Raw genomic sequence first — 16,203 nt, 5'->3', positions numbered from 1 at the left:
TAACCTTTTTAAAGGGGAGGAAGAAAAGCATGGATACTGGTAGAATGTGTACTCTGTGTTTATCACTGGACTAGGTACTTTATAAAAATTATTTTATTTGGTTCTCACAACACTATATGTCAGCAAATGTGTCGGCGTTTCCCTAATGATGAACGACCCAGGACACTGAGAACTGGAGTAACTGGCGGAAGGTCACCTAGCTAATCAGCAGTGGGGAAAGAATTTCATTCCAGGGGTCTCTCCATCCAAAGCTCCAGCTCCTTACACTCTGGATGCTGCTATTTCCAAAAAGTCAACAACACAGTGGACTCTTGACCTAAGAAGAACTAAATAGCATTTGTATTAGGTAATAAATAATATGGATTATTTATTATCCAAGTGCTCTGCTTGAAGTCAGGGGATACTGATCCCTCTACACCCCTTCTTCAGCTTTCAGGGGAGCTCCTCTAGGTGCTGGAAAGATCCTGCAAATAGCTTCACTCCTACTCAATGGGAGAAAGTGAGGTCATTCCTGAAAACATGGGCTGGCAATGCCCTGGGACAGTGACTTAAGCCATAGAAGGCCAATGCTTGACAGCAACCAAGGGATCTGCTGGTGTGTGGTTAGGTCCCAGGGAACAGAAGAGGCTTCACACACTAAGACCAGGACCCCATCTTGAAGCCATGCCTGAGATGTGGTCAGTTCAACAAACACCACACTATGGGATAAACCTTTTATGGTAAGGTAATAGCATGGTGGTTAATGTCACCTCAGGCTGTCTGCATTCACATTGTTTCCACTAGCTGTGTAATTTGGGGTGCATTTATTTAACCCCATAAGCCTCAGTTTTCCCCTCTGTTAAATAGGGATAATAGAGTTGATTTTATACAATTATGTATGTCATATGTTTGACCTCTGGAAAGTATTCAATCAACTTTACCTATTTTTATTAACATCATTACTCTGCAGTGATGCAGGTCACTGAAGGAAAAGGCAGAGTTTCAACAATAAAAGGGAGAAAGTCCTTAGCGTGTCTCCATATTCCTTGAAGCAGAGCTGGAAAGACAAGATGGGCTTGGCCTTACTTCCCTCCCAGGCCCTCCCTGTTGGACTGTCATTCCTCTGCACACATTCCTCTACAGAAGCAGCCCCACCCATCTCCTGAATCATTCCCAACCAGGACAGGAGGAGGTCTTGGCCTCAAACCACCAACTGCACCACAGTTGAGCCTCTTGTCAGGTGCCCACTGAATCCCAGGCCACTCCTTCTCCTGTCCTTGTCCATCTGACCTGACTTCTGACTGGTTTTCTCTGCTGGACACTTGTCTGGGGCTGTATGTCCACATGGATCTTGTGGTCCCGTGCCCAGAGGTTGGGGGGAAGAGGCTCCCACGCCCTAAGACAACAGCTGAGCTCAGTCCTCTGTGAGTGCCGCCTGTCAGAAGAATAGTGGCACTGTGTTTAATGTGCCAGCTGTCACTGTGACCCCATCACCCAGATGAGCACATGCCATGCACCTGTGGATCACCAGCTGCTTTGTAGAGAGGTTCTCCCATCCTATGATGACCTAACTGGCTTCCCAATCTTCCCTAAAATATCATATCGCTGAGGTCCTTGTGGATCTTGCAGATAAACTCACAAAGGACATCCTATACACAAGACAAGCTGCTTATAATTAAACAGTCTTGCTCTTTGGTTCCTGGGCCCTACTTCACAACAGATGGCAGCCAGCTGTCTGGTTTACCCACTTAGGCAAAGTGATTCAGAAGTTTTCCTATCCATTAAAGCTACCACCCTCCATTCTGAGCCACACCCCTTAGTGGATGCACTAAAACACAGTCTCTCCCCTCCACCTGCTTGCTGTAACCCAGGGAAGTCTATGGGTTGTTCTTGATTTCAGTATTTCTGATTGCTATAGGAACAGGGGAAGTAGCAGCCACATGAAAAACTGAGTTTTACTCTGTAATATTATAAAATTCTTATAATAACTGGTTTTAGGCTTAGGGTCCATATTGTTAAAAAGAGATGATTCAGTGGATGCTTGTTAAAAATGGCAAGACAGAGTTTATTCAAGGCTATTGCAACAGAAGAGAGACCAAACTCAACTCTGAATACAAACAGAGAAGGAGAAGATAGGAGGAACTTGGTTAGGTATCAAGAGTTGGGAGGAAGAAGAACTGCATTAGCCTTTGATAAAAGGTGGAGGAAGAAGAGTTTGATTGGAAATCAAAGGGTGGTTGGGAGAGATTCTTCATAAACTGGCTTAGCAGGATTATTTGGTAAAATTAGGCTCAGCAGGTCAAGGATGAGACCTAGTCAAGAGGATCAAGGGGGGAGTCTTTGTCAGTATCAGTCAGAATCCTTTGTCAGTATCAGAATCGGAACCATCAGGATATATGGATATGGAGAAGGGGTGGGGGGGGGTGGGAGGGAGGGAGAGAGGGAAGGGAGGAAGAAAGGAGAGAGAAAGAGATTTATTTTAAGAAGTTGACTCATGTAATTATGGAGGCTGGCCAGTTTGAAATCCATAAAGTAGGCCAGCCGGCAGGAAACCCAGGCTGAATTTCTATGATACAGTCTTGAGGCAGAATGTCTTTTCTGGGAAACCTCAGTTTTTTCTTTTTTGCTCTTAAGCCTTTTAATGGATAGAATGAGAACCACCCACATTATGGAGGGTACTCTGCTTTTTTAAAAGTCAACTGATTGTAAATGTTAATCACATCTACAAAATACCGTCCATCACAGCAACATCTAGACTAGCATTTGACCAGAAGACTGGCACCATAGTTGAACAACCCTAACATAAAATTAACCATCACAAGGTTCAAAGAAAGTATGTGGAAGGCCAGCTGGGCATGTCCAGTCCCCTTTGACTTCTGAGGGACACTCACCAGCCTCCTGATCCTATTTTCAGAGAAGATGATACAGAAGACCCCTCCCCTGTACAATGCTCCTCTTAATAGCCTAGAGATTAAAATGAGGTAGAAAATATTTGTGCCTTTACCTCAAGTGGACATTCTTTATCCAGAAACCCACAGTTCTGGGAACATCTGCCTCCTTCAGACTCTGACTGTTGAGCAAGGGTATTTTGTGGCCCTTCATACAAGATGCATTGCCAAGGAGAAGGAAAAAACAGTCACCTGAACCTGAAAGTAGGGTCTCAGTCCCGGAGATGCTGAGGCTTGGCAAAAATGCTAAAAACGCTGATATAGGCCCCACAATGTTATTTGTAGGTAAGAGCAAGGAAGGATTACGCCACAAACCTAATAATCAGAGATGATTGAAGTGGAAAAATCTCACTTCCTATATATGCTGCTGTCTTCTGACTCTCAAACATGAGCTTTTAGGGGCTTCCCTGGTGGCGCAGTGGTTGAGAGTCTGCCTGCCGATGCAGGGGACACGGGTTCGAGCCCTGGTCTGGGAGGATCCCACATGCCGCGGAGCAACTGGGCCCATGAGCCACAGCTACTGAGCCTGCGCATCTGGAGCCTGTGCTCCGCAACAAGAGAGGCCGCGATAGGGAGAGGCCCGCGCACTGTGATGAAGAGTGACCCCCACTTGCCACAACTAGAGAAAGCCCTCGCACAGAAACGAAGACCCAACACAGCCAAAATAAATAAATAAATTAATTAATTTTTTAAAAGATGAGCTTTTAGATTTGGCAAGGCAGGAAAAACCACACAGATAGAAATGGCCACCATCCTCTCCCCAAATAGGAACTTGTCACAGAGCATCTTACTGCTTTGCTGAATCTTCATAACTGTCCTCCATGGAGTGAGAGCTAAGCGGCTCAGAACCGAGCTCCCACTGCCAGCTGATGCCACTGCTTCACCAAGCACCTCAGCTCCACTGGGACTGGCTGGGCCTTCTTTCACAGGGAGTCTCTCTTGTCCAAGACCGTGGGTGGTCTTCAAACAAGCAAGGGCGTGAATAGAGTTTTCCTACTTTCTGTGATGGATTTTCTTGGTGTGATGATAAAGTAGGGTGCTTGCCTTTAAAAGGACAGCTCCCTTGATTTTACTTACTACATCCCGTTCTGCCCGAACTTGGACATGGGGTGGGAGGGAGGGAGAGAGGGAAGGGAGGAAGAAAGGAGAGAGAAAGAGATTTATTTTAAGAAGTTGACTCATGTAATTATGGAGGCTGGCCAGTTTGAAATCCATAAAGTAGGCCAGCCGGCAGGAAACCCAGGCTGAATTTCTATGATACAGTCTTGAGGCAGAATGTCTTTTCTGGGAAACCTCAGTTTTTTCTTTTTTGCTCTTAAGCCTTTTAATGGATAGAATGAGAACCACCCACATTATGGAGGGTACTCTGCTTTTTTAAAAGTCAACTGATTGTAAATGTTAATCACATCTACAAAATACCGTCCATCACAGCAACATCTAGACTAGCATTTGACCAGAAGACTGGCACCATAGTTGAACAACCCTAACATAAAATTAACCATCACAAGGTTCAAAGAAAGTATGTGGAAGGCCAGCTGGGCATGTCCAGTCCCCTTTGACTTCTGAGGGACACTCACCAGCCTCCTGATCCTATTTTCAGAGAAGATGATACAGAAGACCCCTCCCCTGTACAATGCTCCTCTTAATAGCCTAGAGATTAAAATGAGGTAGAAAATATTTGTGCCTTTACCTCAAGTGGACATTCTTTATCCAGAAACCCACAGTTCTGGGAACATCTGCCTCCTTCAGACTCTGACTGTTGAGCAAGGGTATTTTGTGGCCCTTCATACAAGATGCATTGCCAAGGAGAAGGAAAAAACAGTCACCTGAACCTGAAAGTAGGGTCTCAGTCCCGGAGATGCTGAGGCTTGGCAAAAATGCTAAAAACGCTGATATAGGCCCCACAATGTTATTTGTAGGTAAGAGCAAGGAAGGATTACGCCACAAACCTAATAATCAGAGATGATTGAAGTGGAAAAATCTCACTTCCTATATATGCTGCTGTCTTCTGACTCTCAAACATGAGCTTTTAGGGGCTTCCCTGGTGGCGCAGTGGTTGAGAGTCTGCCTGCCGATGCAGGGGACACGGGTTCGAGCCCTGGTCTGGGAGGATCCCACATGCCGCGGAGCAACTGGGCCCATGAGCCACAGCTACTGAGCCTGCGCATCTGGAGCCTGTGCTCCGCAACAAGAGAGGCCGCGATAGGGAGAGGCCCGCGCACTGTGATGAAGAGTGACCCCCACTTGCCACAACTAGAGAAAGCCCTCGCACAGAAACGAAGACCCAACACAGCCAAAATAAATAAATAAATTAATTAATTTTTTAAAAGATGAGCTTTTAGATTTGGCAAGGCAGGAAAAACCACACAGATAGAAATGGCCACCATCCTCTCCCCAAATAGGAACTTGTCACAGAGCATCTTACTGCTTTGCTGAATCTTCATAACTGTCCTCCATGGAGTGAGAGCTAAGCGGCTCAGAACCGAGCTCCCACTGCCAGCTGATGCCACTGCTTCACCAAGCACCTCAGCTCCACTGGGACTGGCTGGGCCTTCTTTCACAGGGAGTCTCTCTTGTCCAAGACCGTGGGTGGTCTTCAAACAAGCAAGGGCGTGAATAGAGTTTTCCTACTTTCTGTGATGGATTTTCTTGGTGTGATGATAAAGTAGGGTGCTTGCCTTTAAAAGGACAGCTCCCTTGATTTTACTTACTACATCCCGTTCTGCCCGAACTTGGACACATTAACGGCTGGGCTGAGAGACAAAGCTGAGAGATGCCAGGTCTGGCTCCTTCCTGATAACCAAGCTCCTGATTGGATCAGGCTCAACCTGAGGGAATTCCTCCCCTCTCATTCACTCACGAGTGCATTTTAGAAATGTACTTTGAGTGCCTGCGCACCAGGCACTGCTCTGGGTGCTGGGGATTCAGCAGCGCCCACACAGCCTCCACCATCCTGAAGTGCCCCTTCTTGCAAAGGGACCTCTGCTCCCATCACCCCAGTGGTCAGATGTGTCCAAATAGGCCTGCTTCCAGTTCAGACTCATGATGGGCTCTCTTACCCCTGCTATGTTACGTATATTTTTTTAAAAATATTTTTAAACATTTGTTAAATAGCACTTAGTGGTAGATATTTCTTTAAAATAGGAAAACGCAGAAAAGTTTAAAAAAGAAAAGTAATCATTTTTACATCCAGATCCATTGATAACAATTGTTAATATATTGGTATATTTCCTTCCAGTTTTTTTCCCCAATATATATAAAATTGGAAACATACTACACATCCCGGTAATGGGGAGAATTGGCCATTATCTCCGTTTCCTCCAGAAGGACTTGGGAGATCAAAGGCCCTTGGCTGAGAATGAAGTGAAGGCATTGTTAGAAGTGCCATTTCACAGCTCCTCTCGGGGTAACCCAGGGAGCCTCCTCTGAGGCATAATGTGACTCCTTTGTTTTTCAGGCCAGCCTTAAGGAGAGGCAGGAAATAAACCAAACACGACATAGCTTAACAATGCAGCATGATGACTCCCAGGAAATAGGGAGGTGCACTCAAATTATGGAGCTGCTCAGGGAAGAACTCCCTTCTCATTGCAGGTTTGGACACTGACTCTGACCACTAGCATTGCTGTTTGTCCTTGGGACACGTGGGTGTTGATGCTGGCTTTAGCAGGTGCGTTATTTGAAGAAGCTGGATGTAACAGGTGCATTCCCTGGGAGAAATGTGGCAAAGGAAAGCCGATCTGATGCCAGCATCCACCTTGACCATTGATATCTGAGGGCTAAAGCCCCTCCCGGGCCCAGGATGTGCAGGGGACTAGATTATTGGGTGGGAGTTCCCCCATCATCCTTCCAAAGCCCAGTGGATCACAGACTCAGGCTTGGGGAAAGGCACTGGCACCTTATAAAGCAGTGGGCGTGGGGATGAGGGCTGTGTTGCTCAAAAGTTGGGTGGAGGTTTAAAGAAAGAGGCATCACCACAGTGGGGCAGGTGTGAGCAGGGGCCTACTGCCAAATTAGGACCTGGGTCATGCCCTGAGGGGCTCCTCCACGAGGAGCTCATCTCTTTCGTACTGTTTCTTTGGGTTCTGGGGAGAAATGCTAATTATCACCTTCAATGTGGCAAATCCTTTTCCTCCACTGCCCTAATCAAAGCCCCTGAATGACATCAGGGCAGCAGGCCCAGGTCAGAGTAGACAGACAGATGCCACTGGGAGGGGCTCTGTCTTCTGGAGACAGAGGAAGCCTTGTTTTTGTGGTTATTGTTTAACGGAAGAAAAGAAAGAATGTGAGGACTTCGGGAAAGAAAGACACAAAGAAAGAAAATGTAATACTCTCCCCAGATCCACAGAGAGCATTGTCAACGTGGACATAATAAGGTAGCCTTTGTTTATTGATTTAACCAAAATAGTAATGGAGCTATATTGGGAGAATGGAAGAAGAAGATGATGTAAGAAGGCTAAATCATGATCTAAAGGAAGTAAAGAGAGAATGTCTAAAATTAATAAATTATGATTCAAAGTGCTCATCCGGGGAGCTGGGGTGTGGTCAGAGGTGGTGCAAGGTATTGCTTTATCATCCTCCTCTACTCTTCCTCTTAGTTCTCTTAGCCATGTTTGTGTATAACTTTTACCAAAAAAATTAAATCTATGAAATTATTTGGGAAATGGAAGTATGCCTGTTTACATGGCTGGTATACGGAAAGGGGGTCTTGGGGACTACAGGAGGGTGGTGGAGGAGAGGGGCCTCCTGCATGACCCCCGCCCCCCCATGTCTGTGCTGTGTTGGAGGACGAACAGCAGCCAGCCATTTAACAGGTGGTGTCCGGGGAGCAGCTCTAATGCTGAGGACGCCCTGCAAGGACCCCTCCTGAGAGACACACGTTAGACCTTCTCTCTACTTGTGCAAGTAAGAGGAAGCTGGCTTTGAATGGGGAAGTCGAGGTTGACATTGATGTTTCACATATCTCTGTGTCTTGCTTTTTACACTTATGGTCATTTTGTGTGTGTGTGTGCAATATGTACATCCTTTGGAAATTTGGTCAAAATGATATCTAGTCTCATGTCGTGACAATCCCATGTTAGTGGCAAAGCCAAAAACAACACTGCTGGTTAAGAATGCAGGTGTACCAGTCCCATCCTCTGGGCTGAAACCCTGACTCTGCCACCTGACACAGCTTCAGTTTCTACCTCTGTAAAATGACCTACTTCCCGGGAGCAGTTGTGAGATTTAAATAAATGGATGCATGCAAAGTGCTTAAAACAGCATCTGTTACATAGTAAGCACTCAATAAATTGTAGCTATTACTTTTTTTTTTAATTTAGCCATCCTCATTTTTAAATTTAAGGTTTCTTTTTCCTAAAGCTCACTTTGATAAACATCCTTGTACATTTTTTTTTGTGAAACAATAATACAAATAATTTATATTTATTATAGAAAAAATAGACAATGCAGATGAGAAAAGAAAAAAGAAGGAAAGAAAAGAAAAGCTGCTTACAGTATATTACTCTTCAAAGACAACCACAATATATTTGGTGTATATATTTCAAGTTTTTATTTCCTATATGTGTGTATGTAATCATACACACACATACACACACGTACTTTACAAAACGAATCTTGTATACTGTTTTATAATTTTCTTTCTACCAGTTAAGAATCATCATGTACACTTGTCAGGAAAAAAAAGGTAACAACATAATTTTTAGTGGCTGCCTAGTATTCCTTTGCATGTTTGTATCATTCTTTATTAGCACCCATCGACAATTACAAACAGCATTTTATTATTCAAATTGTACGTATGTGGTGGGGTAAAAAGTTATGCACAGTCTCCTCTGGTGCAAAAGCGTAGAGCTTTAAATTTTCTCCGTAATTATCACAAGGTATTCTCTATCAGGTGGTGTAATGACAGAAATTTAGACTTGCCATTTAAAAGTTCGCTATCTCTTCTCTTATTAGAGATAAATTGCCTGTCAATATTTAGTCTCCTTCTTCTGAAATTGGTATCTGGGTTGACAGGAGCACAGTGTGTGTAGGAATGAGGGGGCAGGTCCTGGGGCCTAGCTTGGAGCTGTGTACTCTGGTCATGGGGTCTAGCATGAAGTCTCTGGGGACCCCTTTCTACCAACTGAGCCCTTGACCCCTGACTCCTGCAAACCCTCTGAGTCTAGACACTTTCTCCATCAGTCCCCTGGCCAGTCTGTCTTCACCAGTGCTTTTCAATCTTTGGCACACAAAGCAATCACCTGGAGAGCCTGTCAAAAGAGATTCCTGGGCACCACACCCAGAGATTCTGATTACAGGTCTGAGATAGGGCTGTGAGAGTTTGTATTTCTACCGAGCTCCCAGGTAAGGCAGGTCCAAAGACCATACTTTGTGCAGCCCTGGTCCATGTCTCCACCACAGCCTCTGATTTGGGGTCACTTTGCTCTCACCAAGGTGGTCCTATGGCTGGCTCATTTGTTCTCAACCAAGCTGCCTACCCCACATGTTACTGGGAACTTAGGAGAATTTCTGGATTCTTGTATTCCACAAAAGAAACAGGGGTGGGTGCTGCGGAAGTGCTTCCTCTAGCTCTCCCTTGGATGAATATTCCATGCTGCCTCCTCTCCCCTAAAATGAGGTGGGAGTTCCCTGTGAGAGGCATCCTTCCAAAGTACCAAATGGGAAGAGAAACACAAGCTCCCTTTGCCTTAGGCTTCGATCTGAAGAGGCAGTTCTTCCATTTTAAAACTAGAACCGGGGCTTCCCTGGTGGCGCAGTGGTTGAGAATCTGCCTGCTAATGCAGGGGACACGGGTTTGAGCCTTGGTCTGGGGGGATCCCACATGCCGCAGAGCAACTACGCCCGTGAGCCACAACTACTGAGCCTGCGCGTCTGGAGCCTGTGCTCCGGAACAAGAGAGGCCGCGATAGTGAGAGGCCCGCGCACCGCGATGAAGAGTGGCCCCCGCTTGCCACAACTAGAGAAAGTCCTCACGCAGAAACGAAGACCCAACACAGCAAAAATTAATTAATTAATTAATAAACTCCTACCCCCAACATCTTAAAAAAAAAAAAAAAAAACTAGGACCAAATGTGGGGAAGGGTAAACACAAGGACACTGGCACCTGACATCATTTGTATCTCTTTCTCTCCTCTCCTTTCCTCCCAGAACCAAAAAGGCTTTCTTTCATTGCTCGCTTTGTCTGAAAATCACTTTTCCATTGTTAATGCCTCCTTCTTCCTGTGGTGGACATTTGGGCGCCTTCCCTGGGGCCATAATGGCAGAGTGGCTTCTGGGGAACATGATTGAGAGAATAGTAAAAAATACATGGCTGGGCTTCCCTGGTGGTGCAGTGGTTGAGAGTCCGCCTGCCGATGCAGGGGACACGGTTTTGTGCCCCGGTCCGGGAAGATCCCACATGCCACGGAGTGGCTGGGCCTGTAAGCCGTGGCCGCTGGGCCTGTGCGTCTGAAGCCTGTGCTCCACAACGGGAGAGGCCACAACAGTGAGAGGCCCGTGTACCGCAAAAAAAAAAAAAAAAAAAAATACATGGCTTAATGTTTTCAAAAGATTGTCTCTGATACATTCAGTAATTGTGTTATCTTTTTTTCTTTGTTACATTTGCCAGACATTTGTCTATGCTTTTTTATTTGGTTTGATTTATTAATTCTACTTTTTTCCTATTTTCACATTCAATAATATTGTTACCTTTATGACATTCTTCAGTTTTAGATTTTTTCTAACATCTTGAACAGAAAGCTTAGTTTATTAATTTTCATCATCTTGAACTTTAAAAATATCAATATATTTCACAATCACATACTGTAAATAGGTAATTTTACATAAATGGGATCATGTCACATGTGGATACCTTCTCTGCCACCCTCAGTTACATCATCCCTTTGCATCAGCACCGCCCCTTGCCTTTTTCTTCTTATATAATAGAACATTTGAGGCTAGAAATTTATTTCTTTAAATGCTTTGGCTGTATCCTATTAGTTCGACATGTAGGATTCTCACTGTCTTTAAATTTCTATAGACATTAAAATCCTGCTACAGGTTGCCTCATAGATAATGTGAATTTAGACATACTACATCTAAATTTACTGAGATCAGTGCTTTGTTCCTCCCCTCCTCTGAGCCTTCTTCTTCCTTTTCTTTTTTTTAAATTTATTTATTTATTTTTGTCTGTGTTGGGTCTTTGTTGCTGCGTGTGGGCTTTCTCTAGTTGCAGCAAGCAGGGGCTACTCTTCGTTGCGGTGAGCGGGCTTCTCACTATGGTGGCTTCTCTTGTTGTGGAACACAGGCTCTAGGGGAGCAGGCTCAGTAGTTGTGGCACACAGGCTTAATTGCTCCGCAGCATGTGGGATCTTCCAGGGGCAGGGATCGAACCCATGCCCCCTGCTTTGGCAGGCGGATTCTTAATCACTGCACCACCAGGGAAGTCCTCTTCTTCCTTTTCAATCGGGGTCAGCTAAAATTCTTATCTTCCTCATAGGAAGGGGGATCTTAGAAGATGTGGGATTGGGCAATGGAGTGAAGAGAATATGGCCTCCAATCTCCTGGGATTCCCCTGGCCCATTGGCCCTAGGTCAGCTGGAAAACACCAGATAAGAGATCCTGGGACTGTTGCTCATGTCCTGGATGTAATCAGCCACAGAACTCAAATGCACTCCTGTGAATATTTAGGTTGGGGCAGCCATCAGCTAGCAGGTAACACCAAATGCAGCCAGGTCCTGGATGGATTGGGGGAAATCCCAGCTACAAAGACGTGACCCTCATCTTTTCATCTCATTAAACTTGCAGTAACATAAACCTGTACATTTTACAAAATTGAATTTTTTGGACTCTTCTAAGCGGATTATGATGGGGTTTTACTATGGGATGTGTGAACAAAGAACAGAGAGCGTCGCTCATCACCCAGTTATACAAGGGTTAAATCAAAACCCATGTGGTTGCCCACTAACAGGACACCCTGAGAGGGATTCAGGATAAAAAACAGGATGAGGCACTCTGTGCTTTGAATAAATGGGCCCCTATATTCCTAGAGAGTGAGAAGTCTATCTCAGGAAGAATTTCAATGACCCTAGATTCTTGCATCTTCCCACATATATAAAAAAAACACTAAAATCATTAACTTGAGATGTCTGTTCTTTGTGATTAGCAGTAATCTTTTACCATCATGTATCCTTGACTATATGTATTTCCTAGCCAAAAAAAAATCATATACAAATTGGCTCCTCTCCTGCCTCATAGCTGAATGAGTGGCTCTCTCCAGGGCTATAGTCCTCAGTAAGACCGTGAATAAAACTTAAACTCACAACTCTTATGTTGTGTTTTTCTTTAAGTCAACAGATGAAATATACTTGAGTCTGCTCCTACCCCCTAGACCATGAACACCCAACGCCAGAGAATGGCTCCCTGCCCCTGATTTTCACTCACCCACTACCCTCCTTCCAGCTCACGTCATCCTGTGGTCCTGGCACCAAGCTTTTCTGCATTTCGCACCCTTGGCTCCTAATCCTGTCTGCCATTTCCTCCCTCAAGCCTTCTTACTCCAACCAATGTTTCTGGTACTCTCCTTTTTGGTTGCATTTTAAAATTATTATTATTGTTATTATTTGAATTTATTTCCTATACTGCATAGGTATTTTCTTCATATGGTACAGCATTGAAAAGCTACACGAGTATACAGTGGGAATAAAGTCTCCTTTCATTCCACATGTCTTAGTAACAGAATCCCCCTTTGTGAAAGCAACCACTGTTAGAAGTTTCTTGAGTATCTTCTGAGAGATGGCCTTTGAAACTACAAATATTTGTGTATATACACCTATTTCCTTTTCCCTAAACAAGTTGTGGCACGTTATACATATACTTCACACCTGGCATTTCCCCCTTGACATCGGGACTTAAAGGGAGCTCCATTCCAGCGCGTGGAGACCTGTGCGTTGTTGTTAATGCCATTACGTTTCTTGGGCCTTGACTTTTGGAAAAATGTCTTGGGTCATTCTGAGAACCCCCGAAACTGCCTTCTACTCCCCACACTGCAGCTTCCAGTAAGAGGTACTCCGTTCAGTCCACCCCACCCTCAGGGACTGGCACCATCCCTGCCACTCTCCTAGGATTTCCTGCCAATGATGGAGAGGAATGAGCCAGTTCTAGCCACAGCACTTTATTTCTCCCACAGAACAGCTGAGCTGAAAAGGGAAATGGCGCTTTCTGGAAGGGAGTCTGTGGACCTTCAACAATGACATGCTGACGCCTGGCGAGGAGCACAGAGTCACAAAACCTCCCCAGCCATAGCGGGCAAATGGCATTCATACAGGAGGGCAAGGCTCAGCAATATCAAATCAGCAATCCTTTCTTCTTTATCTGCGTGTTTATCCTGTAAGATAAACAAGGGGTCACTTTCCACGAGGAACAGTCAGCATCCTTCTCAGGGCCCAGGGTGGCAGGATATCTCAATTTCTTTACTCCTTGATCATGCAGGTTATTGTATTATCACTTCTTAAAAAGTTAGCCTTTTTCTCCCCAATTCAACAAATATTTTTGAATACTCACTACGTTACAGGTTGCATTCTAGGTACCAAGAATATAACCATACTGGAAGGTCCCTATTCTCAGTCCAGTTGTTTTTTTGTTTGTTTGTTTTGTTCTTTTAATTCTCCAATCTTCCCTCTTACATGCTCTAAAGCCTGATGGCTGTTTCTTGTATAATATTGGTATGTTCATTGTAGAGTCATTTCACGGGAAGGATCAAAAACTTTGCTCAATTTCCTGCTTGCTTTTGGTTCCTATTCCTTTCTCCAGACATGTCCACAGATCAGGTGTGTCAAGCAGAGTCTCCTGGCTTCCACGGCTTAATGTCCTGGTGCTCAGGATAATGCAAAAGAGGGAATGGAAGGGAGAAGGAATCAGATACAGCACTGAAGTCGTCCATGGTAGAAACTGCCTCTAATACACATTCTCCTTTTCTTCATAGGCGTAGATTTTATATCTGGGCACAGAACTGTAGAGAGGAAAGAACACATTTGCCAGCCTCCCTACAACTAGGTGTGCCATGAACTAAAGTTTGGCTGAGGAAATATAAGAGGAAGCGTCCTGTGGCCACTTTCGGGAACCTACCTTAAGCGACTGCTGGAGCATGCCTTTTGCCCTTTCTTCATTCCTTTCTCCAGCCTACTGCTTAGAACACAGTTGTTGACTTAGACCTTGAAGGCGAGAGCCACATCCTAGGGATGGTAGAGGAACTTCAAGAGAAACTGATGGTGCCAAGCCCCATAACGATACTGGACACGTACCTCTTGACTTTTCCTTGAAGGAAAAAAGAAATTCTGGTGTGGTTGTAACCTCTGTCAGGTTGAATTTTGCTGAATTTTTTCCCCATCCCTACCTAAGTCATAAACTACCATCCACTCAGAATTCTGAAGAAATATATTTTCATGTTTATTTTTAAATCTCTGCTATTAGTAGCGGCAAGGGTTAATTTATAAATGTTGATTTAAAAGTTATCAGCCATTCTCAGCCCCCTGCCTTTCCAACCTACGCAGTAAAATTTTCAGCTTGAAACCTCAGTCCTACTCAGTGCGTGAGCCTGAGGAGGGGGTATGAAGTGTGCATGTGGAGCAGGGCAGGGGGTATAGAGGAGTTTGGAATTGTTCTTTCAGGAGGTTGGATTCCAATATGCCCAGGCTACCCAGATGGTACTCTACACACCTGTGTGCTCAGCCCAACAACTGCTTGACCCTTAATGTCTTGCTTTTCCATCATGAGCAGGTCATTCACTCCTCAAGGGTGCACATCCTCTTTTATGTCTGTTAGAAGAGCTGGCTACTGGTCGGTAGCCTACGATGGGAATCCTCTCCATGATTAGTCCCAAGTACCAGGGAAATTGACAGCAGAATTGGCATAGGAGCCAGTTGGGAAGAAGTGAAAAAGGCAGCCCATGGGTCATTAAGCAGATGGTTTCCTATCACTGGCACCACTACTGGCCGATGGTGCATGGGCACATTTACCCAGCTTAAAGGTCCAGGGTAATCTGTGTAGTTTCTGACAGAAGCCTCTCTGGGTTGCTGGTGCCTGGCCCCTGCACTCTGCCCAGCTCTGAACGAGATGGGTCAGTTGGAAGTGCTCAGGTGCTGCCAACAGTGTCCATATTGCTTGGAGAAGTTGGTTCTGGGCTCCATCACTACACCAGACTGGGATGGATACTAGCTCATAATGTAACTCATATTTGCTGTGTACCCTGCATGCTGATTTGGAATCCCCACCCCCTATATTGGAAGTCCTCTCTACAATGTCCTCAGTGACCTGAGCCTTGGGATCACCCATCATCCCTTTCCTTCCTGGCCCATTGTTGAGCCAATTGCCCGGGATCACAGACAGATTTCAGAGGTGCTGTGGTGTTTGCAGGGGCCAAGGTGAGGCCAAGTCATCCAGAGAGAGTTACTGAGTCCTGAACAAGTCAAGAGGACTATATCTCCCGCTACCTTACTTGGAGTCTTCCACTTGGAAGGTTAAACAAGGGATATTGCTCCAGTGACTACAGAAGGCAGGAGACAGCATCTTTGAGGACCCCAACTCTTCCCCAGCACCATAAGGTCTTAAAAGCTATAGCCCTTCCCATCCCCCATAAATTCAGACACGTTCTTAGAGAGAGAAGCAGGGAACAGATGAAGCCATAGAGATATCGGGTCTTTTTACCAGGAAATAATCAAAGACTTCTTAAAAGGTATTGTTTAAAAGATCAGCTATGTCCAAATTTTAAGCAGATTGATATATTTTTTTCCAAAACCCAGCAGATAAGGAGTCAGGGGAAAAGTCAGATTAGTTATAGTCAAATAAAGGAATTTAAATTTCTCTGCTGTTATGGGCTAAATTGTGTCCCCCTAAAATTCATATGCTGAAGTCCTAACCCCCTGTACTGAGTGTATTTGGAGATAGAGTCTTTAAAGTGGTAATTAAGGTAAAATGAAGTCATTAGTGTGGGCCCTAATTCGACATGCTGGTATCCTTGTAAGAAGAGATTAGGGCATAGACTCAGAGGGACACAGGGATCAGATGGCCATCTACAGGCCAAGTTGAGAGGCCTCAGAAGAAACCAACACTGCCGACACCTTGATCTCGGACTTCCAGCCTCCAGAAGTTGAGAAAAAAATTTCTGTTGTTTAAGCCACGCAGTCTTTGGTACTTTGTTATGGCAGCCCTAGCAAACTAATATATCTGCATATCTGAATAATAGTGTAAATAAATTTACATCCCCGTTACGACTTTAATTTTTACATGAATTGAAGTGTGT

This window comes from Neophocaena asiaeorientalis, unplaced genomic scaffold (genome assembly GCF_003031525.2).
Source record: "Neophocaena asiaeorientalis asiaeorientalis breed wild unplaced genomic scaffold, Neophocaena_asiaeorientalis_V1.1 scaffold598, whole genome shotgun sequence".
Classification (NCBI taxonomy): domain Eukaryota; kingdom Metazoa; phylum Chordata; class Mammalia; order Artiodactyla; family Phocoenidae; genus Neophocaena; species Neophocaena asiaeorientalis.
The sequence above is the reverse complement of the archived record's forward strand: the minus strand, read 5'-3'. Positions refer to the sequence as shown.